The following is a 24,168-nucleotide window of genomic DNA, read 5'->3' as shown; positions in this document are numbered from 1 at the left end:
ACGTTTCGTCTTCTCTGTGCCCGGTGTGGAAGGATGAAGGTCTTAAGCTGATGGCGGTTGCGGGAGGTTCGCCGGTGAAGGTGAATGGTTTCTTAAACGCCCGGGTAAACACACTTTAATGCCACTATGTGCAATATGTTAAACGCGCAAATTTCTGTGGAGCGCATTTTTGTAAGCGAATGGCCTTAAAATCGTCCCGGTTTCGTTCGCAAACAAATCCATCGTAGAATGGTTGGCCCAATTTGGTCACGTCGGTGCCAATGCGCTTCCGAACCCGAGGGTCATTTATTTAATTAGCATAATTTGTTGATAATTAACAGCCATCCACCTGACCGGTGGCTCAGCAGCAACCCCGTTAATGGAGGCGGCCGTGGATCGGTTCGATCGGGAGCCCTCCGAAAAAAAGGGCCCTTCCGATTTTGCGCGGTCTCGTGATAAATCCGCCCTCGGGCGGTTTGGTAAACGGCTTCCGATAAGCCTTCGCGACACGGCATATGTGCGAAATAACGTGTGCGAAGAAGTCACGAACGCATGGTTTCGAATGGCGATGGCATTTCTTATCCCTTCACGCCGGGCACGGTGCCGACCACTTACGGGGTTCCGTCCGGGAAGCGTATAAATAATTTTTAATTAAAAGCGATAAACCCGAACGGGGGTCCCCGTTGTGCCGGCCGCCGGTCGGTTTGCGAATTGCGATGAAGATAAAAAGTTAATATTAATAAATTTAATTGAATCAGCCGCGTCGGAAAACTGGGAAACCGGTTGCCAGCGCCCTTTCGAAAGATCGGATGCACGCGATCCTAAAACCGGAGCCGGAGACTCTTCTTCGCTTTCTGGCTTCTTGAGCTCACTCTCCCCCACCGAATGGGAAGCCCCCGAAACGGGAGGCTGTTGCGCGAGAATGGGGTGCAAATGATATCGTCCCGATTCGATTTGATATCGTAATTGAATGAAAGTGGATTGGATTTTTATTCGTACAATTCAATCTCCGCCACGTGGAGGCGTTGGTCGTCGGTGCGCTGGGCCGAACCGATGCCGATATGATCGATGTTTTATGCTGCCCTTTTTTTTATTGGCCGCTTTCACGCACGAGCCGGAGATTATTTTTATTTCTTGGCACGTAAATAACTTTGACGTTCCGGGCGAGCGGCCTTAACCTCAAACCGCACACTGCCTGGAACGTGCGATCGCAGTAGGCCGTTTGTCTGATGGCCTTTCAAAGATGGCCGCGTTGCTGGGGAAATTTTCTTTTGCGCCCCCCCATCCATCCAAAGCCGCTCGGTAATTGATATTGATATTTGCTTGCAACAAGCTCAAATCGCTCGTTTGTCGTGATTTTGGTGCCACGTTTCACGTTTAAATTACTCCCAGGCTCAGCCAGCCTGAACGGTCGCGATGGCCGAAACGGAAAGACGAAAAACAAAAACGAAGAAACGACACAATGTCTTGAGCACTTGCCCTCGCCGGATGATAAATTTTTCGGCTTTCCCCGTCCCGTGTAGCGCCGTGTTGCCTTTTCCAGCCGGCGTTAAGCGGCGGCCAATCAGCTGCAGATGTCCAGTGCACCGAGTGCTGCCCTGGCCGAAAAATAAAGCAAGAAGAAAAAACCCAACCTTCCGGGAGTTATAAATGACCAGCGTAAATTTCGTCCATTACGCTTGTCGTCGTCGTCGTCGTCGACGGTGGATTTCCCGTGGCGGAAATGAAACGGAAACTTCCGGTTTCCCCGAATCGACGGGGAAAGGACGACCGGGATGTGGCCAACTGAAGTCCTTCCGAGATGCACCTTTACGGGGAGGGTTTCCGTTACACGGAACCGGTCTACGCCACCGGGAGGCTTTTCCATCCCCGAAAAGCGAATTCCGGTGGCGGTACTGCTTCATTTACCTTGGAAGCAATAAATAAATAATTTTTCATTAATATTATTGCACTGGACAGCGCCCGTGAGTAGGGGTCACGGGACCTTTCGCACACTCGGTGGTTGGGTTCCACGTGGGAGGGAGAGGGTGGCGGAGTTCCTCTCCTTCCACCTTATATCTCGCTAAAAGCTTCCGGTCCCGGTGGAACCGACCACGGTGGCAGAAGCTGTAATTCAATTTGGATCGCGCTTCCTTCGAGACGTTCCGGGAAGGGCAAGCGAACGAACGATAAAACAAAAAAAAAACAAAACAAAACGAATGAAGCATCCACCTAAGGGCCGCTAGTTTTGGTAGTAAATTTTACTCCCCACCCACTGGCGGTTGCTCATCAGCCGTCGATGATCACCGTGCGTGTGGCGCGCTTTAATGGACGTCCTGTGGAGGGAAAAACTGCCCTCTCTCGGGCCCGGTTTCACGCTTTTTCTGCTGGCGTTTTTGCCGGGCGTAAATGAGCCAGCGAATTGCGTGGAAAACGAATCGATTTGAGCGGGAACTTCCACTTATGAACTGTGGGGGTGTTTTCCGATTGTCCGATTGCGCAGCAGACTATTAAATCCGTGACCGTGGCGGCAGGACCGTTTCCGTTCCGTTTTCATATTTGCTACATTTTTATTAGCCGTGTTACATCAATGCCCCGGGGAGACCCTGGCAGCGAGACAGATTTGGGTGGTAGAAATCAATAAGCTGCTTTCAAACACACACTCACAATAGCGCTGGTTTCCAAAAAAAAATGTCCATCCATACATCGCATCTGAGACGGTCCTTTCCTGGCCAACCGGGTGGAATGTGATTTTCCTTTCGAGACGGTAAATGTTCAACCGACGGATCGCGGTGGCAACGGCCTTCGTCCTTTCTTGTGAAATTCGTTCGATCGTGCCGAATGTGGCAGCAGCTTTCACCCACGTCACGTCGATTGTCACGGTTGCTGGGGACGATGAACCGGAAGATCGAAACCTCGCGATGGTTGTATGCAAAACTGGGATCGCTTTTTACTTTCTGAGTGATAAGGAGTTGAAGCGAACTCGTCCACTCGAGAATCGGTTGAATCGGTGCTCGGTGAATTGTGCACGATTGATCGGAAGGGAAGGTCAATAAAAGCGTATTTTTTTATTATTAAAAAAAAGAAAATCGAACAAACCTTTAAGTCTGCATTTGCGAACCATCACGCCGACATTTATTGCCGTGGATTATTATTTGGCTTCGGTGGCTCCCGAAACGAATGCGGACAAGCGGATGTGAATTAAAACCTCCGTTGGGTGATCGAAAAAAAAAGCAGGACGACACATCCTAAAACGGTAAATCACAGAAAAATCTGCTTCCGGTTCAGCTTCGTCCTTGCAAGGATGGTTTGAAATAAAACTATTATCGAAGCGTTTCAACTTGATTATTCAATTTATTTCCAACCTTCGTCGTCGTCGTCGTCCGCGTCGTCCATCCGGTTCCAAATCCGATCCGTGATGCATGTTTACCCGGGCACGCCGTCATACCGTCCCGGGGCACTAATGCTGCATACATCTGCCAATCGGAAGGGTTCCCGGTTGTCCTCGTCGTCGTCGGCGTCGTGTCTGACGGCAGAAATATGACGATCAAACGATATGCCGGCGGTACGACGAGGAATCCTTTCGCCGTGCGTACACTAAACCCCGGGACGGAAGGTGGGCCACAACGGCCAATTGCGAGCAATATTGGCTCACTTCAGCACGTGCACCGAAGGTGGCGAAGGATGCAGCCGACGTGGAGACACACACACACGGAGGGTTTTTTTTTTATTTTCTTCTATTTATTCTTGCCATTTTCCACCCCTTATCGCCAGCTTCGATGCTCCGGTGCAGAAGAAAAGCGGTGTGCGGTGGAATATTGATTAAAAATCAATGCCCGGGTCTTCCCGCCCACACCACGCGGGGCAAAACTCCCTCCACTTCACTCGGAAGCCATGCATGAGGAATGAGTCCTGTTTACGTTTCATCCGACGCCACTTCACCGGGTTCACCGGGATCCAACGTCGGTGGGTTTTTCCGACGGAGCATCGCTTTGATATGAGTGAAATAAACAGCAAAAAGGATGCCGTTTTCCCCGCTGCACCCGGAACTGGGCGGGGGAAGGTCCTTAAGTAGCGCACACACATACACACACAAGACGCGGGGCCATCGGGGCGCGTGGAAATCGGCACCGAGTGAAGGAATTGACTGTTTGTCATGGAAATCGGATATAAGTGCCATATTATGTTGATGTTTAAATTATGCACTTTGACGTTTTGCTGTTCGCTTGCCATTCCTGTTCGTTCGCGCACGACCGCTCAACCGGAACTGGTGCTGGCACGAGAGCGCGCGCCGGCATCCACCCACACACCTGCCTCCGCCCAAAACCGGAAGTGGAACCGTGTACGGGACGGAAGCATTTAGGGCGAGTCGAACCGAATCGACGATTCCTGTGGGGGGAGCTTGTTTTTTTGTTGCGCCTTTTTCTTGCCCACCATACATCCGCTTCCGATCGGTGGTGGCTCAATCGATGGTGAAGCAAAGTCGTCTTCAATTTCGAGCTTTCTTTGGTGGGTTTGGTGGGTGTCGTGTGTCAACAAGTTTCGGCAGAGGATTGTGTAGTGGAAAAGTGAAAAAAGCTAGACCACTATCCCGACTTGTCCCGCATTCTGGACGGCCCACGTCGCCGATGGCTATTTCCGGGTCGCGCCTGGCACTGAAACACGTCTCGCACGTCCGGTCCGGTTCTCGTCTGGTTGGTTCATAAATAATTTGCGACACATTTTACCGTCCATCCGCCGCTCGAAGGCGGATGAAAATTGCATCGGAATGCATCACCTTGCATCGGTTCATGTGAACGACAGAGCGAGAGCGAGAGAGAGAGAGAGAGAGCGAGGTGACGTTGTAACAAAGGCCGTTTCCAGGGGGTGGCATCGGGGCAAAAGAACACCCTGTTCAACTGTTGCTAGCAAAGGGCTAGTGAGGTTGCACACCCAAGGTGGCTCGTTGCACTCGTTGCCCTGGGAGACCGAAGACGCCATGAATATTAAGTTGGCACACTTTGATCGGGTGGTGCTTGGGTCAGTGCTCCCAGGAGTGCCATGTTGGCGATATTGCGCTGGGGCGCGTGTTGTGTGTATGTGTGTGTGCGGGCTTTCGGCAGTTTCGGTGTTTCGTGCCCCGTGTCCGAGAGTGAAGAGTTAATTAAGCCGGCGATGCCGCTGGCCGATGGTTTGTGCACGATTGTGGCGTCGGAGATGAATTAAACATAAAAGATTAGCCCCCACAACGGGTGCTGGTTGCGTGTTGTGACAATGTGTTTGTGTGTCATTGGGTCGGAAAGGACCGTCGAGGATTGCTTTGCACGATAAAAGCTAAAAGAAGCTAGATAATAGCTTCATGATGTAAAGTGAGCGTCAAACCGGTGAGAGTTTCAAACCGTTTTGGGGTGGTTTTGTATCTCCTTTTTTTTTCTTTACTTAACGTAGTTCCGCCTTCCAGCAACACGTTGGAATGCTGTCACTTTTGGGACTGCTCGTTTTTTTTTTGGCCCAGCGAGCCCATTTTGCTGCCTTCCTCGAACCGAACCGAACATTCCTAGGCTCCACGAATACCTCCACCGATACGCAGTGAAACGGAAAGCTCGCCCCGGGTGGATTGGTTCGGCGAAGCGACACAAAAAAGGTGCTTTTTTCCAAACTCACCACCCCGAGGGGTCATGGTAGCGACCGAAAAATCCCAACTATTCACCGGGCAGTTATTTATTTGCGCCCAACGAAAGGCGCGCAGATTCCCCGTGCCTTGCGGTCGTCCAGCTTGGGCCAGGATTTCGGCCTCCTGCCTGGAAAGCCGTTGAAAGCACGCCACCAACATTCCCGGGCACGTTGGGGTGTTTTTTTTTCCTTCGCCGGTTGGCCCCCTTCCCGAGCCTTCGCACTCGCACAAGAAATTGAAAGCCGCCTTCTCGACGCCCTGGAGGCGAAGTGAAGCCGGCCATAATTTCTAGGTGCACCCGAAGGGCGCGACACCGATGCGCGTCCAGACGTGAACTCCTTTCCGTCACATCGGAGCGTAACATCATTTGGTGGACGTTAAATTTTCCTCCAGCCAGTTCGTATTTTTCCATCCTCGGGGGATGATTTTTTTTGGGACAAGCATGAAAAGGGTTTGACGCAAAGGACGCGCCCGTTTGCGGGGGAGCAAAAGCGCGCCTTCGTACCGGCGTACGTCGTCGACGTCGTCCGGGTGAAAAACAAGTACGCGAACAATGGAGCCCGTAACGACCGATGTGCTCGGTTGGAGCGCATGAAAGAAAATAGGCACACGAGGCCATCGTACGACCCACGCCACGCCAGTCCGTTGCAAAAGGCACGAGGAAAAGAGAACTGCTAAAAAAAAAAAAGGACACGGAAAACACCAGCACTCGGTCCGGAAAAATGCTCTCCAGATTACGATGGGTGGTGTGGGCGAAAGAAGACGTTCGCTTTAGTAGTTGCGTCGTTGTTTACTATTTTTCTCCTTCTTTCTAACACGACCATGGTCTCGGATCCACACCACCGGAGGGCAAACTTAGCGGTGTGGAGTTTTTCCTTGCGGTCAGCACGGGTGGCTCCGGGCTGGTGACAACTATTGGATTTCCCAGCCGGTTCGTGTGGCCGCTTGCACGACAACGTAATGTTTGTTTACTTAAGATAGTTTCACGGCAGGACAGCTGGAAGGGGAGAAAAAAAGGTAGAAGCAGAAAAGCAGTGCACCAAAAGGACACCGAACACGGAACGTAACGGAACGGAGGACAGAGTGAACCGCATGCTTACAAACTGACTCGTTTGAGGTTTTTGGCTTTGGCGTCGTGTGGTAGTTTAGCGGGAAGTGAAAAATTTATGAACATTTTAATCAGTGCGTTCCATGGCCCGCGTCTCGGAAGCGACCGTTTTGTCAACCCACGGTGGCAGAAGCTTTCTTTCTCCCAGTGGATGACGAATAATATCGTGTTTTGTCGCAGTTTTCCAACCAAAGGGCCACGTCAGTAAATGGGAGTTTTTCCGGGTTATGATCAAGAACGAGAAGGAAGTAAAAAAAAAAACAACCATTACCCAACTATGCATTATCCTTCCGTTATTGCTGGTGAAAATGGTGAGCTTTTTCGCAGGGGGGATAGTCAAAATTTCCCAACCATTTCCGTGTGATCTTTCGAAACCGATACGGGGCTTTTAAGCGTTATTGAATTAATTCCCAAGAAATAGAGAAAGAAAAAAAAACACGCTCACCCGCCGGAGCTCGGACGGATGGATATAGTTTCAAATGGCATTAGGGCGGGCACCGGATCCCATTAAAGATGGTATCACCCGACGGATAGTTAATTTTATTTCGGCTCGGCAAAAGTTGAGAGCTCATTTCAAGGGCGCCAACCACCCCTTGCTTTTGGGGGTGAGCTTTCTTGAAGGGTCGGATTACGCCCCCGCCGCCAAAGGGAGCGCTTTTATCATTGCAGTTTTAGTTGCCTTCGTTTATTGCGACATTTTGCAAAATTCCATCAGGCCTAGGATCCGAAGCGAGTAGCATCTCACTGCGCAAAACCACGCAAAGCCATCGCCGAGCTCGCAAGTGCGCGTTCGCATTCAAACTGGGTTAATGGTAGGCTCGTTAAGGGCCGCAAAAAAGGAGGATCAAATCGACGGCAAAAAGAGGGAGCAAAAAAAACCAAACAAAAATAATAGCAAAACGAAAACATTGCAAACTTTTATCGCATAAAGCCTGCGTCGGTCGCAAGTAATAGGCCAAAGGGTTCGGTCACCAAAAGCGCCGGAATCGAGCGCACCCACTGCTAGTCGGCCGGACGGGCGAACTTTTAAGCTTATCAAGTTTATCCGGAATCCCCCTTAAGAATCGCACAGGCAGCAGCTGGGAAATGGAATTGTCTTCCGAAATAGTAACGCCTTACGATCCGCCAGTAATGCAATCTCGCTTCTCGAGCTTCTTCTGCCTCGCAAATGGAATGGGCCTTTCTGGTGGGACTAATCAACCGCCGAAGCTGTCGCCCGTTATCGGGAACGTCCAGAAGTGACGAAGGATCGCTCGAGCACGAAATGCCAGATTTGTGACCTAATTTTCTCGACCAAACGCTTTTCACCTGCTCAACGTGAAATAAACGCGCGCCCACCCAAGTCCCACCGAACCCTACTTAATTAAATAACGAACTCCCATTTTGACACCCCATCCAAGGAGTCACCTGCTTTTCGCCTTCTGCCAAACTCGCACCTGCCAAACGTCAAAAGATGCGACCAAACACAATAATTGACCCTCCGGGAGGGTTGGCCAGTAACCAGTGCGGAGGTGGTTGGCTGTGGGAGAGATGAGAAAAAGTAATTTTACGTCCCAATGGTCACCAGGACGATTTAAGGGGCGTGAAAAATGTTGACAATGCCGCGGAGACAGGCGAGCTGGGTTATTTCTGCTATTCTTTTTCACCGGGTCGTCGAATTTTTCCTTCAGAAAGCGTTAAAAGGGATTGAAAGCGATATTTTATAGGGAAGCTGCGTTTTTTTCTAGTTCATAATGCGAGTGGGATTTTTTTTTGCACACCTAATACACTGCGTAGTATACGATTGTGCTTAAAATGGATCAGAAAGGTTCGACAAAAAAAAATGTCCACCATAAACGAAGTAAGTAAAGTAAGTGACACAATCTTGTCTTAAATAGTGCCCACTCCAGCGCCATGACAGACAGGGTTTAAAGCTAACAGATGTTTAACGCTGACTGGGTATTTATTTTTCATAAACGATTATAGAAAAGAAGGACACGATGGACGTCCTCGTGTCCAACCGTGCGCCCTCCCCAATGGGCTTGTCGGTCAACCACAGCCGATGTCGGCGAGCATTCGGACTTCGGGCCAAACTTTGGCCAACTTTCAGCCTGCATTTTTATGTTCTGAAGAAAGTTTTCCCGCCCTCCCAACGCTACCTCATACGCCTTTACGCCTCCCCCCATTGGGAGCATGTTGGCGGTGATGTCCCGTTCCGGGGAAGCGGCCAGGATGTCCATTGTTTTCGCTAAAGACGAAGACGAGTGACCAAGTGCTCCATCAAGCAGTCTTGTTCCTCAGGGAATACGCTCCCAGGTAGCCTTCCTTTCGGGGGAGGGTTGAAGAGTGAGGGTGGATCGGAATTCAGCCCTCCACCCACAGCCGACCAACAAAATGGCCGGACCGGAGTGATGGTGGTTGGAAGTTTTTCGCCAAGTTTAAATGATAAATAACAGGAGCGTTGCTTTAAAGGATGCTGAAACGGCTGTTTACTTATTCAACTCCCCCGGTTCTCAGGCCACCGGCCCTTTAGACGCACCCTTCTCGGACATAAATCTTGCGCCTCGGAATGTGGCGCCCCGGAAAACCTCGTGGTGGGGTTTGGAAGCCTTCTGTTTTGGTTTTCGGGTGGAATGCCACCGTGGCGGTGCCGGTTTCGGACCGATTGGACGTTTCATTAGGCGCACCCGCGTTTCATCTCACCCAAAAGTGCTTCGGCTCATCCGATGTCCTAAACAAACAAGATGCGCCCGTTCCATCCGGTGCCCGAGAAAACGGTCCGGACACGTGTTGGGCTTGGGGAAAATTGGCGCATCCAAACGGCGGGCTCCGGGAAAGGCCCACTTAGGGGTGGGTTTTATTATCTAACACTCAATGAAAGATTGCTCTCAGTTTCGTGGAGGGCAAGGGGTGGCTCGGGTGAACATTTCAAAGCGAACGAGCGCTAAAGATTGACGCATCTCGGTGGGTGAAGGGCGTTTTGAATCGTGCGCCTAATTATGCTGGCCTAATGTGCCACCCGATGGGGCTTTTTTAACGCGTGAGAGAACACCCCCACCTCAGTTCACGGTGAAAACGGGGCTGCTTTTTATTTCATCTCAAACGGAGCGGAAAAAACATCGCTCGAGAAGATCTGCCTGAGTAAGGCAGCTTTTTTCCCCCACCGAGCCGTGGAAAACCCCGAGAGCAATCGAAAAACGACTGTGCAGCTGACGGCGATGTAGTTGAGGAATTGATTCAAGCAAAGCTTAAGTGTAATTGTTGTGCTTTTACCTGACAATGGCAACGAAGCTGTTGCAACGCGTGCAGATTATTATTTGAAAATTGTTCATCTCAGCAAACCCGTCGCTTTCGGGCTTTTGGTGAGTTAAACATTCCCATCATCTACCCCACTCACACGTGGTGCGTTTCAGTTAGCTTCACATTTTAAATAACCGAACACAAACGTTACCTTTTTTCCACGACTGCCAAACATTCTCATTTCCGGTGGGCGGTAACGGCTCCCGTGGCGTTCGATTCCATCACTGGCATGCCAGAACGTGGACGACGTTCTGCGTCGGTTTGTGGCAGATTCGTATGTTTCCGTTCAAAGAAAAACCACACAAGGGGTAGTTCCGTTGGCAGATGAAATGAAACAACCAAACGCGATTTCATAACCCTCTCGCTGTTCGTCAGTTTTGGCTTCTGGTTTGGAGTTGGCCCCTCGAGGGAGGAAAAAACCTCGAACTGAAGGGAAACACTCGTGCGCATTAAACACGCCTCCACGGATTAATCCCCGACGGGGACGGGGATTGCAAAATTGATTTGTTTTTCCGCGGGAAATTTGAACCCTCTCGAGCGGGGTTCAATTTTTTTTGTCTGCCCTCTTCTCGAACCAATTGAGGGGATATGTTTATGAAATATGTTGTTTATGCGCAGTACTCTCGACTTTTACCGCAGTCAAATGATGTGTATGTGTGTGTTTGTGTGATTAGCGTGGGGTGAGAGGTCAATTATCAATGCTTCAACCCCAATATGCTGGACATCGACTAGTGAAGCATCCCTACAGAAACGTCAGCGCAATGGCAGCGATTGCTTTGATGATAAATTTAATGCACAGTCGATATGATCTGTCATTCATTGGCAATCTGGCGGAAAAATGTGCTAGAAATTCAAATAACGCTAGCATACTTGTTTCCAGACTGTATAAAAAATCCACGCACACATACACCGAAGTGGAATGTTAATTACTCGCTTTCTTATTAACATCGAACCAGTTGTGCATGAAACGATTATGCTGGAAATGAAACCCCACCCTTCTCAACCTCCGGGACCGGCTCGACCGTTATCATTTGATCGTTAAAACCTTTCCGTGCCGCCAGCAAAAATCTATCTTATCGTATCGGGCCTGAAAAAATACACCATCCACCACAGCCAGCCTTGAATAAACCACAAATGACTCGAACACGGAGCCGGAACCAACCCCGAGTTACACCACCATCGCGTCCCATCCGTTGGCTTTCGCCCACGACAAAAGGGCTGGAATAACTGATCATTTTTCGATTCGTACGCTCCGAGCGGTGAGCGATGTCGCCGTTTTGCTAGCCCGCGGCCAATCTCCGCTTTCCATCTTCCGTAGCCGTGGCCATGTCGCGCCATAGCGCTTTGATATTCGCAGCCAATGATTACCGCAGCCCTCGCGGGGACGAAACCAACCCGCCATCTTCGCGCTGTTGTTCTTATCTCGTTGTCTCTTCCAGTTGGTTTTTTGGTCTGTGTGCGAGTCTCTGCCCACGCTAAAAACTGTTTAATGATTGTTGATATTTGAAATTGAATTTGACAGCCTAGGGGATGGGACGCATCTTTCATCCACCTAGAGGAAGCGTTTTGTTGGGTTTTCTTTGTGGCAAGGATACGCCACAGCTTTTAGTTGATTTTTCAAAACGATCCCCTGAACGGGTCGTGTATGATAACCTTGTGTGGTGTATAGTTTTAGTTACGATGTGTCCGTTACTGCTAAAACTTAAATCTCGGAAGAGTATGAAAAAGTGTTAAAATCTAATTACTACCAACCGGCTCGAGGTTTATACTCGGTCGTCGTGCAAAGATGATTTGCCGTAGATTTCCGTATTTTTTCTCCTCACAAAAAATGCAGCCCGTAAGCCAGCCAGAAGTCGAAACGTATGGTGGAAGCATAATAATTGAACATGGATACCATCTACCGGGGGTTTCGAATGCGCTAGGCTGAAGCCCGAGCAGGAGAAACAGCAGTGTCAAGTGTGAAGATAGGAAAACGCAAAACACAACAAACAATGGCAAGGAAAAGCCCCCGTGGCGGGAAACAGAACCAACCTCGGTCTCGAGCGCTGCCGGATGTCCTTGCTACCGTTCGCAATGGAACATTCTAACCGGCTGTATCGTCCACACGGGCCGTTTGAAAGAGGGAAAGAGAGTGAAGACAACAAGACAAGACAAAGAAAAAACAACGGCAACCGAACTTATCACCCGAAACCAACCAGCCCAAAATGTCCTTTTGTCGCATGGGGACGCTCCACAAGGACGATCTTTCGCACGGATCGGTCCCTATCGGTCTCACCGTGTTCAATGGACCACTCTCTCTCTCTCTCTCTCTCTCTCTCTCTCTCTCTCTCTCTCTTTCTCTTTCTCACACACAAGTCCAGATCGGTCGGCATGGCTGGCCAAATTTACTTTCCTCCGGGGGTTTTGTGCCTTTTGTTTGCGGGCGAGAAAAAGGATACTAATTGAAAATAAAAGTAAAGCAAATAATGCGTCATGACCGTCGTTTTTCGGTTGCGGGTCCGGTTTATCTGATGAGTGGGAATCACCGGGAGTGAAGGGGTGGACACCATTCGACAAGGAACTTGTGCCAACTTTCGTCCTGGTGGCTTTTTTGTATGTGTGTGTGTGTTCACGCGTTGGGGAGTATTTTCCACCGGAGTTTTTTTTTGTTTTATTTCGTCCCCTCCAGCACAGCATGAAGTCGCTCCAGACTCATGGAGGTGGGAAGAATGGGTTGCCTGGTGTCTTTTCATTTACTTCTCTTTGCCCGGCACCGGGCGAGCTTAGGTCACGAACAATAAACCCGAGAACCCACCCGGACGAACCGGCCCAACAGATCATCTTGCTAATGAGCGTCGTCGGGTTGTGTGCCTTCCCACCCATCCCTATCAGGTCTCAGAGTCCTTGTTGCACTTTTTTGATTTGGGGCGGACGAGTGCAAAACCGGCAGGACGTGGACTTGAAAACACGAAACCAAAAACAAAAAAACAGCCCAAAACCCGCCAGCGAAAACGAGTCGCACGAGACTGAGCTCCGGTTGTAATTGAGTAATGCTCGAACGACGACCGGTGCAGCCCAGCAGTGCCGGCAATTTGTGGCCTCGTCGCCCGAAAGATCTCGGCGGGCTTAGCGATACGACTTTTTAATTAAACTTTCCCGCATTATCTTCGGCCGCCGCGCAAAGGCCGAAACTGTCAAAGCCGCTCGGTGAGAGAACATAAGCATAAGGTGGTAGAAAGGATGCTTTTTTTTTCTTCGTCTCGTTTTGCTGCATTTTGTCCGTGTGGGTGGTTGTTTTGTTTTGGAAAGTCCTGATTAGGATTGCGTTTTCGTTCGGCCGCTTTTTCGCCGCGGCTTTCGACCCCGGAAGCGGTGGGTTAAGGTCGACTGCCGATGATGGGCTGAAATTGGAGCTGAAAATCGACCGAGATGGTGGACGCAGTTGAAGGCAAGCGAGCAAACAAACAAGAGAGTGTAATTAAGGTTTTGGGACGTTGCAATGCAGCGTTCGATGTTGGGTAACAAAAAGCACAAAAGGATCGTTTGCAAGACGACCTTCAAATGTGTGGATTCTCGAGGACTTCAAACAATAAAAAATTTTGTCAAAGTCCTACGTGGAAAGAGTAATTTTTTTGTACGCTGAATCGAATGTAAAATCCCTTTGCCCTTTTTAGCCTAAGATTACTCTCTTTTTTCTTACTTCAAATTCCATTGGAAAAAAACCACCAACGCGATGCATCCGAAATCACGAATCTCGTCGCCCTGTTGCGACATTGAATCTAATTATAACGTTCCCAGCGCACCCACGCTGGTGGTAAGAAACGACGCACGCAGCCACTCCCCGGGGCTCGGATTGGAACTTTGCCGACACGATTGTACACGATAACCACTTATCTTCGATCATAACTTGCCCGAAACCGGGAGCAAACTCCGACTCAATCATCATTTCTGTTTGCTGCCTGTTCCCCCCTGGGGGGGCGGATGTCCTTTCGTCCACCCCCACCGCGGTATCGTTCCATTTCGCTCCATTATGGTGGTGGAACGTTCTGCTTCGCATAATAATCATCGCCCTCTCGACGATACATCCTTTTTGCATTTCGTTCGAGTGTCGTCGAGAGGAGGAGAAGGAGATGAAAAAAAAAACACAACCACCCCAGGAAGGGGGGGGGGGGATATGGTTGTCCCGTTCTGGAAATGAACCACTTTGTTCTCACCTCATCACGAGATAACTTTCCATCGGCAAAGTTTCATCGGTTATCACTATCGCTAACTTGCGCCGCCAGCAGGACGGCGAGAGATTACGATCCCTTTTGCGAGTGGTTTACCTTTTTGCCACCCACCAACCCACCCACCCGTCCATTGGCCAACCGGGTACGGGATTATCCTACCGCCCCGTGTGTTGAGGAGCCCTGCAGCGTTGGAAGCGGATGGTCCCCAACCAAAAGCCACTCTCCCTCAAACGTAAGCTTGGGCGGCCTCCAGGCAAGGGATTGAATTAAAGTATCTCCCAGTGGTGACAGAAAGAGAACGAGAGAGAGAGAGAGAGAGAGAGAGAGAGAGAGAGAGTCCTTTTCGTTTTGCCTTCATCACAGATACACATACACACTCGGCTGCTGGGTTTTATCCCGATTCGCACAGCTCCATCATCGCCGTCGTCACCATCGTCGTCCTGGGTCGTCCTCGGTAAGTAAGTAAGCGAACTTTCTCGTGTTTCGATAAATGCAAAGTTTGCCGATACAACCTTATCGACCTTTGGCCGGGTCGTCGATTGGGTGTCGGGCGGAGGTTTTCCAAAGTTGAGCTTACTTTAGCTGCGAGAAACCTCCCGCTCGGGGAGGCCACTGAAGGTGCTGGTGCTTGGGTGGGTAAGTTTCTGAGGTTCATTTAGTCAACAAATAAAATGCAGTCCTCGAGTGTCCTGGTGCAGGTTGCACCTGTACCATTTCGAGGGTCGGATTGAACCAACAATATGGCCGGGTGGGCAGTGAGATGGCAAGCAACCTGCTCGTCTCGTCTGGACGGAGTCCCAGAGTGTGGGGCACTTTCGCTCGAACGATCGGCCAACTGCAATATGGCCACAAACCCGGGCCAAAAGCCCGTACCAAACTAACGCCAACGTTCACCGCTCGCGAGCACTAGCGGATTATGAAAATTTCACAAAGTAATGTCCCATTCCATCGGCGATGGAGGCGCACCGACGAGTGCGAACTTTGTGCACCGAAACGCTGTGTAAATAAATTACCCTTCGACGAATGCGTCCCGGTGACGCTCGGTGCAATCGTACGCGATCTCACGATCTTGCGCCACACATTTCGAGACATATTCCGTGAGTCGCAGTTTTTTTTTTCATTATCATGTTTGTTTGCTGCCTTCGTACCAAATCGCGAACACAACGAAAAAAAAATGTGTGCGCCACCATGGCACGGTATTTTTTTGCCTCTTTCTCCGTTCGACGATGGCGGCAAAGTTTTTCCATGCTGCGCGCGCTGGGATGAGAAAGCTCCCACCCACACGACGAGCGAGCTGGCGATAATAATGAAAATAAATTATTAATCAGTATATTACCGTCACGCGTGCTGGGTGGGTGGGTTTTGCTGGGTGAGCAGAAGAAGAAGAAGGGCTTTTTCTTTTGGGGCAAAAGGGCCGGGCATACATGTATTTTTTGCCACCCGTTCGGTTTGGGGTGACATTTACCTTTTCTCGGTACCGAATTCGGTGTCTTTTGGGGCGTGCGTTTTTCTCTTACGGGCTTTTGCTCGTGACGGTATTTTATATTTGCGTCAGGCGCCAGCTAAAATTGCACCCTCCCACGTATTCGTGGGTGTGTGTGTGTGTTTTGGGTGGGAGGGTGGGTTATGCGCGAGAAGATTATTTCTGTGCAGTTTTATTCTTGTAATGGACGAAGCGCTCATAATGGCATTTTGATGTTCGACACGATGGTTCTGACCGAATGGGATTCGCAAGTTTCGATTGGAGCGAATGAATTGCTCGCTTGTCAATGAATCGATAGATAGACAGAGAGTGAGAAGAGTATAGAAAGCACTCAGATATCCTTAAAAATACTCACGTTGACATGGAGCCCCTATTAAAAATGTCCCAGAATCGTGTTCATCTTCGGTAGCGCTTTCAATCGATCAAACGTAATTGGCGTTTCAGGCAAACAGGCAAACTTTGTAAGCGTCCTTACGCTTCCCGTGGGGGTTTCCGATGCCATGGAAGTTTTTATTTAGATTGGATGAGATTTATATTTAACGCAAACCATTGGGGATATAACGTCATACACGTTTCTTCGGTAAGATCGTGTTTATTCATTTGTCTCAGGCTTCCCAAACGATGACGTGTTGCTAGACGCTATTTTACAGAATCATTTATCGTTGAAAAAAACACACACATTCACCAACGGAATCAAGAGAGCATACCGTCTCGTTTCACGTTTCCCATAGCACGTTTGAAAGGTCACAACCATGTCCTAATAAAGCGACCGGCGTTTCGTTTTCGTAATGTATGCACGTTTTGTTTGATTTAATTTTTGCACCTCCAAAATAACGAGCAAAACCACGCACCGAGCGGGAGATTTTTCTGCAAGATTTTCGCTTACATTCCGCGGAATCCAACCACCCCGAAAACGGCAACTGCCATCGACGGCGCGGATGATGATGATGATGATGATGATGATGGCACGCACGAATCGCAGTCGTATTTGCGTCCGCTCGCCTGTGTGTTATATGCGCCACCGCGCAACCGAAAACTGCAACGCCAGAAACGTTCGCGCAAAAGGACTAACGTTGGGAGCGAGCGAGCGAGAGAGAGAGAGCGAGCGATAGAAAAAAAAGGCAACAGAAACCCGTAACATTCCGTGACCTTTTTTCGCAATCAGCAAACATTTGTAACGACAACTCGATGGCTGAAACCCCCGAAAAACCCGGTTGCTGAACGCCATCCGAAATCGCATCGCATACATTATGGGATCCTGTCTCGCACACGTGCGTGTGTGTGTGTGTGTGTGAGTGGGGGGCTCCGTGACGGCACGATCCGCGTTCCTCATTATAAAGTGGGCCAGCGAGCCCTTCAGCGACGGTGGCACGGCCGTTTGGGAAAGATTCATGCGATAATCACGACACTTTTTCACGCGGCTCAGGCGTTGCGTACGGCCCGACCTGGTCAGGTAGGCCAGGTAGGGCAAGCTTTTAGAAGCTTCCGAATTGGGGAAAGGGAATTTTCATCCCTCAGTCCTCCCACCAACGTTGTGCTTCTCCCCCCCACACTCGGTGATTAAGGATTCGGGTGGCGTATTCCATTTACACATTACCGATTTCTGTTTTTCGATTCCCATCGCGCAGTTCTGTCCCGTGGCCGGACCGTGTGGAGGTGTCCCCGGGAAAGCCGGGAACGGAAAATCAATAACGTCCAGTAACGTGTGCTGCGAGAAACGCATGCCCACACGGCCCATCGCAATACTGTGGAACCGACTGTAGGACGGTTCGTCCTTGCACGGAACGAATCCTATTCCCAGCTGGCCACCCGAACTAGGACTACACGGGTGCTTTTATTTTCCATGCTCGCTCGTCCTTGCACGTCCTCGTTTGACCGTGTTTGTTCACTTTCGTACGTCAGCGTACGCCCGACATCCCCCCAACGGTTCAGGCTGATGCGCATCCGTTGGCACCTTTCGATCATTCATCAATATGCAGGCGCTTGGCCCACCCGAGTCAGGTGCCCGCTTGTTCAGTCCATTTGCGTTTGCTACGTTTCTCGTGGACCCCGGGACGGATCTCGGCCGGGTTCCGGGTTCACAATGCGTCCGAATCCGGCAACCGGCAACCGGCTAGCTAGTAACGATTTACGGGCCGTTATTTGACACCAGTGCAGGACGAAAAAAGGAACCGGCGTGTCGTTGAGTGTGAATCGTTTTTGGGGATTTTTATTTTCGAATGACATCTTGCTGTTACTACAGCACGCCTCCTTAATGGGTGCTTTTCACAGAATGGAGCTTATTTTTAGGATGGGAAAAATGGTAAAAAAATGCACAGAAATATACCACGAAATGTAACCATATTTTGTCAGCCACTCGACTGTTTTTGTTAATAATGTAAGAAGTTCTTACTTCATGGCTTGCTTCGTCATTTCCATCCGCCATCGTTGGCGTTGGATCGCACTGTTCCTAAGCGACCTGATGGTAGCCATTGCGGCAGACAGGCCAGGCTTGAAGGGATCTAATTTGTATTCCATTGTAATTTTAATGGTCAAACTATTTTCCCCCGCAACAATGCTAGTCGTCGCTTTCGTTCACCCACCAGCCCATTACCGAGCAGCTGCCTTGCATTTGTGCTTTTGTCCCCATCACTCGCTGACCCACCCCCGGGGAACTCCCGCACGAGATCCCGTCAATGGTTGCAATTGCAGCCGGCCCAGGAATTCAATCGATCGGTGGTGGGCCGTGTTTTCGTGACGACAATTTCGCTCGTCCAATTTTTTTTTTAATCGTTCTTCCCCGTTTTTCGACGGCCACCGCTCTCCTGAAACCCGCTAGTCAACCCGCTGGGGGAGCTGGAAACGGTGTACAATGCCACCACGGGATCATGTTTAATTATTATGCAAACGTTATTTCATAAACATTAAACCCCCCTCCCGATGGTGGCGGTTGCGACTTGCAATAACCCGGCGACATCGGTAATGATGCGGCGCGCCATCGTCATCGCCATCATCGGCGTCATCGATCGGGCGTGCAACCATTGTCATTGCCGGCAGGGGAAGCCGATTGATGGGTCATAACGGAAACGTTCGTGATGACAGATTCCGTGAGCTTTGCATATGTCGGTTGCATTTACGGGTGGCCCCGGTGCTAGGAAGCGGAATTAGAGTAATTGAATTGAATTTATTGTCCGTTGCGCCCCGGAAAAGGGACCCACGGGAAGGTCCGCTTTCATTTCCATGGCCCCGTTTTCCCATGGTGCATTGTTGTAGCTTGAACAAATGTTTGTTTTGGTGGATTTTATCCTGCTCGTGCATCATTTATCAGGTTGATAATGTTGATTTGCTAACGCGCGATTGAATGATCATTTCTTTGTCTATTCGACCCATATTTTTAATACAATAACGATCATGAATTATCTATCAAACATTTCATGAAATACGTTGAGTTATTTAAGCAACAAGATTAAACGAGCGATGCAAGAGCTCTGTTACACTTCCAATTGAAGGATGTATTTTCTGTAGTAATATTGCCTATATGCCTACAACCAAACAACGACCGGTTGATGATGAATTGTCAGGAAAGCTTCCCCATCACCGTCCGTTTCGTCATCGGTGACATTATCGAATTGTCCACCCTTTCCCTGACGACGCGAGTCAACCGCCACGAAACACGCGACCCATCTGGATCGATGGAGGCTCCAAAATGTCCGTGGTTTTCTGCTGACGCGTGCATCGACCCGTTTCACATGACCATCCGAGCACACGACCGTGCACCGGATGCATCCGCACACGGACACACACCACCGACGTGCGTGCGTGCACGAACAAGAAAAACCACCAGATCACCGGATCCGGAGGGGCACCGTTACGGCTGTAGTTGCATAATTTCAGCACGCATCTTCGAACGGCCCTCGAGGACTCGGGTTGCTGACTTTTTGGCGCACCCGCATGCCAAATGTGCATCCCATCGTAGCGAGCAAGCGAACAATGTCGGTACAAATTAGTAACAGCGGCTCGGTCGGTCAACGATGTGGGATTATTATGCCCGAGGCCACCCACGCCACCCTGTGCGTGTGCTTCGGAAATTTGAATTTGTAAGTGCAGCTGCAAAATGGAGCGCATCTATGCAGGTAGCGGCATTCTCCATCCATGGTGTCTTTTCGATTTTTGGGTATCGATGGAAAAGCTTCGAACGGGTCGAGTTCCTGAGCTAGAAGTGATGGCTATCCATCTGGAAGCGGTATTTCGCGAAAACCGGGAGCGTAATAATGTGCTTTTGATGGAGAGATGAGCAACTGATAAGGATCATGAGGGCGATCGCGACAAGGTATCACAAATGTTAGTTTTGTACTGTTTTGATGTACCAAGAAGCTTCGTGTCAAATTCACGGTTAACGTTGGTCTTGTTTTACTTATTATTTTGAAGAAGAATATTTTCAATATTAGTTGGTTTAATAATTCACTTCATCTCACGCGATTGTTACTGCTCGTTTGCGTACAAACAGTCGTGCCACTCTTTCCCCAAGCGTTTGCGTAATCTCGCGAGTATTTTTGAACTTGAGCAACTTTCGCATTTTTTTTTTTGCATAAAACATTTTCAACCGAAATGCCGCCATGCCGAAACCAGACCCGCTTCCGATCTTGTTACGCGCGTAACAGGTCATTTTTCCGCAACGCCACACCAAGGCACGTAGGCGTGGTGGGTTTTTCATCAGCAAAATGGCCGCTGACCGAAGACCGTCGAGCCGTTCCGCCGGCCCTCGAACAATGTTAATTTCGTGAAAGATTAATTCCCCACCGACGGGTGAACGGGAAAAGCATCCGCGCCCTGGGTCCGGGGTGTTGTTCTAATTTCTTTTCGCTGCAAATCTTTTGCCCACTCCCGTCGGGCCGGGACCGTGCCAAGCGCAAGGAGGATATTTTTACCTAATGCCATCAGCTGCACCTGTAGCCAGGACGAAGGCCAGGACGTCTTAATCTTATCGTGTAATCTCGCTTCCGACCGACCGCTTCCGGCCCGCTCGGGATGCCCGTGCCGGCGTCAAACTGGCTGTCGAATCGCGAAGTTTATCAATATTTAACTAACCCCAAACGAGACTAATCTCATTTTCGTTGCGAGCGAAGTTAAGTGCGCACTGGCCTTCGTTGTGTTGGCCCCCTTTTTGTCCATCCTCTCGTTCCTCCAGGGCAGCGTGCGTTCTACGTCTACTTTCTGGCTCCGGCGAACGGGAAACCGAGCACCGAGTTCGCTCCCTTCGTGGCATTTTCTCGGCATTTTTCCCGCCCAAGCCCGAGGCTTAGTTCGGTCCGTTTCGTTGCCCGTGTTCCGTTGGCGCTGGCGTTGGGGAGATTTTCTTTTTCCCCAGCAAAAGGCCACCACTTTCATTTGTTCTGAAAGCGTGGGATGGCGATGGGATTCATCCGACGCCGCGTGGTATTCTACCGCGAGGTCTTTTTTTTCCCTCCCGGACGGATGGAATAAACGACGCCCCCGGAAAATTATGACGCTACATTCCGGTTGATTAATCTGGATTTCCGTGTTTCATTATCAAAACACGAGTATGATTTTCTTGGTTGGGGATTCCGCTCGGGTGTGTTTGTGTAGGGGAAATTTTGCCAGTCAGCCAGCCAGCCTGTGGTTTGCAAAAGTCCACTGAATAACTAAACTACCTCGCTTCTATTTTTGTTCATGCTCTTCCAGCCGTTTGACGTTGCGAAACCGTTCACGTGATCCTCGAAACGATCATGCTTTTGGGGAAACTTTTTTCTGGTTGTTGCGCGAAAAAGTTACCCACCTAATCACTTTCTCGCTTTCTCCGGCAAGCGCTTTCGGGGAACCATTACCAACGACGACGACGACGACGAGCCGATCATGTTTGAGAATGTTTGTTTTTCCCCGTAACCAATACCACCAGGGAGGAAGGCTCAAGGGCTTCGACCTTCACTCGGAAGGCCTTTTCCACTCAAAGAATGAGCCAGAAACGGGCGAGCTTTCACCCTTCACCGCGGTTAACACCTTTAGCGACTGGGAAAAACCTCCGTCCAATCTATTTATTCGCAGCCGACGCACGGAACTTGAGAGATTACTCGGCCAACTAATGAACTCGTTAATAAGTAATTTGGCCTGTTTTGCTTCGCGAATAATTAAATATATTCTAATGTAATTTTTGCGCCGGAACGAAGGCTCCAGCGCGTGGTCGAGAGGGCGTGAATGGTGGCGGTTATTTATAGTTGCTTTTAACCACGATCGATGAAGTGGACGTCGAGCTGGAATGGTTCCGTTCTTGGGGTCCTGTTGGGCTGCTACGGGAACATGTTTCTTTCGCCTTCAGAGAACCGCTGAGCAGGCAATTGCTTGTCGCAATTATTGCATAATCAGGTACCATTACAGATTAACATGCACCGAGACAAGACGGCTGATTGATACGCCAATATCGGAGAGCAAAAAAAAAAAGTAGTGCAACAGCCGGTGCATCCCGGTTGCAATTGGAAACGCGCGGTGATGGTGCACCAGCGTGATATGAAATATCCATTACTGCGCGATGCCCGTGTCCGGCTGCCGCCTGGTAGATAATTCGAAACATATCGCAAAGCATCGATTTCTCATTAGAGACAAACGCTGTCCCGTGGATGCGCTTCCGGGTTCCACCAAAACGGTGTCAGCTGTCAATCATGGCCGGAACGGGACGGTTCTGATGACACCATCCTTTGCAAGCGAATGCTAATGCGGCTTATGCAAATGTGGCTAACGATGGAAATTAATAGCGCCCAGTGGCCAGATGGGCGAGTGGCCAGATGAAGACGAAAAAAATACACCCCTCCAGTGTGGAGCTTTTTATTGCCCCGATTCTGACCCGGTGTGTGGGGGGATCATATTTCTCCACAAGAACGGGCTTTAAGACGTGCCGTGTGGGAGATCTATTGGACGAGGATGGTGATCTACTATTTCGTCCCAGGCCGGTTCCGTGATATACGGTCGTTTCCAATTAACTGTAAACGGGTACCCGAACACCCAGGCACACCGATTAGGCTTTAAAGGCGTCCACCGAGAGAAGCTTTCCTTTGGGTTGGCCTTATTTTTATTTAGGATCATTTTTTTCCTTCATCAGCCCTGGAACGGATAAGCCACGTCTTCAAGCTGCGCGGCGCTTAATTTACCGCCATTACGATTTAATTACATCCAATGACCATAAATTATGCATGATTTGTGCCCTGTGAGCCGCCTGCAACCGAATCGATTGTTTGGGAAATTGAATTATGACACCCAGCCACCCGCCAGCGTTGGTCGATGAAAAACGGGGCTTATTTAGCTTTCTTCCCACTCGCGGATAGTACCTTCTCGCTCTTGTTCGCTCAATCGTGCCTTTGTTTAGGTGTTACCAAGGGCAACCGCTGGGTGTGCTTTGATCGGATGATTTATGCTCTCGATGTGGAAGCCTTTCATCCTTCCCGCTGGGACGGGCTTTCGCTTTTGGGAGGTTAATACGACATTCGAAACAAACCGATCGGCACCCTTCGGGTTTGTTGATTTCGATGGCTGGGATCCTTGATTTCCCGGGAAAATGGCACGGTGACCGCGACAGGACGATGTCAAAATTTCACAGCAAATCGAATTCCGTGCCACCGTCTCGACCGATCGACCCGTCACGGGGGCTGCGTTTAAGCGTCCGCCGGGCAAGTCATAACACAAATATTGGCCGTAATGATGATAATCCTTTAATACTTCAATTGACACCGCAACGCTAATGTCCCGCGGCGGTGGATGTCCTTGTTTTCGCCCTCCTCCAATTCGTCGATCAACGCCACGCGGGCGTTGCGTTTGCGAACCACCCTGTGGCAGGACGAATGGCCCGCGACCGGCACAACCTCGACGCGTGCTGTTATTTTTGGCTTTTTTCCCACCACCCACCCACCTAGTCCAGTCTGTTTATGGTGCTTCGCGAAGTTTGTTCGGCTGCGAAATGAGTAGCTGAGTTTCCGCGGAAAATCCACCACCACCGATGAGGCCGGTGCGAATTCCACGAACGGATTAAAACCAGCGGCGCTTTTGCGGGAAAGCGCAAAACAACAAATATCAACCGTAGGCTTCACGGACGGTGTGCCAGGAATCGGTTCGATTGGTTTCTGCCATTGCACCGTTCCACCGTTGAAGAGTCGGGTGGTCGGGCTGTTCCGCGAAAAGCTCCGAGTTGATGAGATTCCCGACAGGGATGTTGTCGTTTTATGAGCTCAATTTTCAACAGCAGCCAGAGCCACTTACCTTTAAAATTGCATGTTTGTTGGGGCGTGCTGTGCAGAAAACCCATGTAATCCAAACGTAAATAGTGCTAGAAAAATTCACCAAAAAAAAAAGCAGGCTCTAATGGCTGAAAGCACCGTTTGCCAATCCATGCAATTGAAACTAAACCACCACGAGCGCCCTGAAATGCTGCTGCGCTTAGTTTGCACCCTGCCAAGTGTGCATTCATTTCCTTCATTGATCAGCCGCCTATTGGTGC

The sequence above is a fragment of the Anopheles nili genome, chromosome 3, assembly GCF_943737925.1.
Source record: "Anopheles nili chromosome 3, idAnoNiliSN_F5_01, whole genome shotgun sequence".
Taxonomy (NCBI): Eukaryota; Metazoa; Arthropoda; class Insecta; order Diptera; family Culicidae; genus Anopheles; species Anopheles nili.
This window is presented reverse-complemented; position numbering follows the sequence as displayed.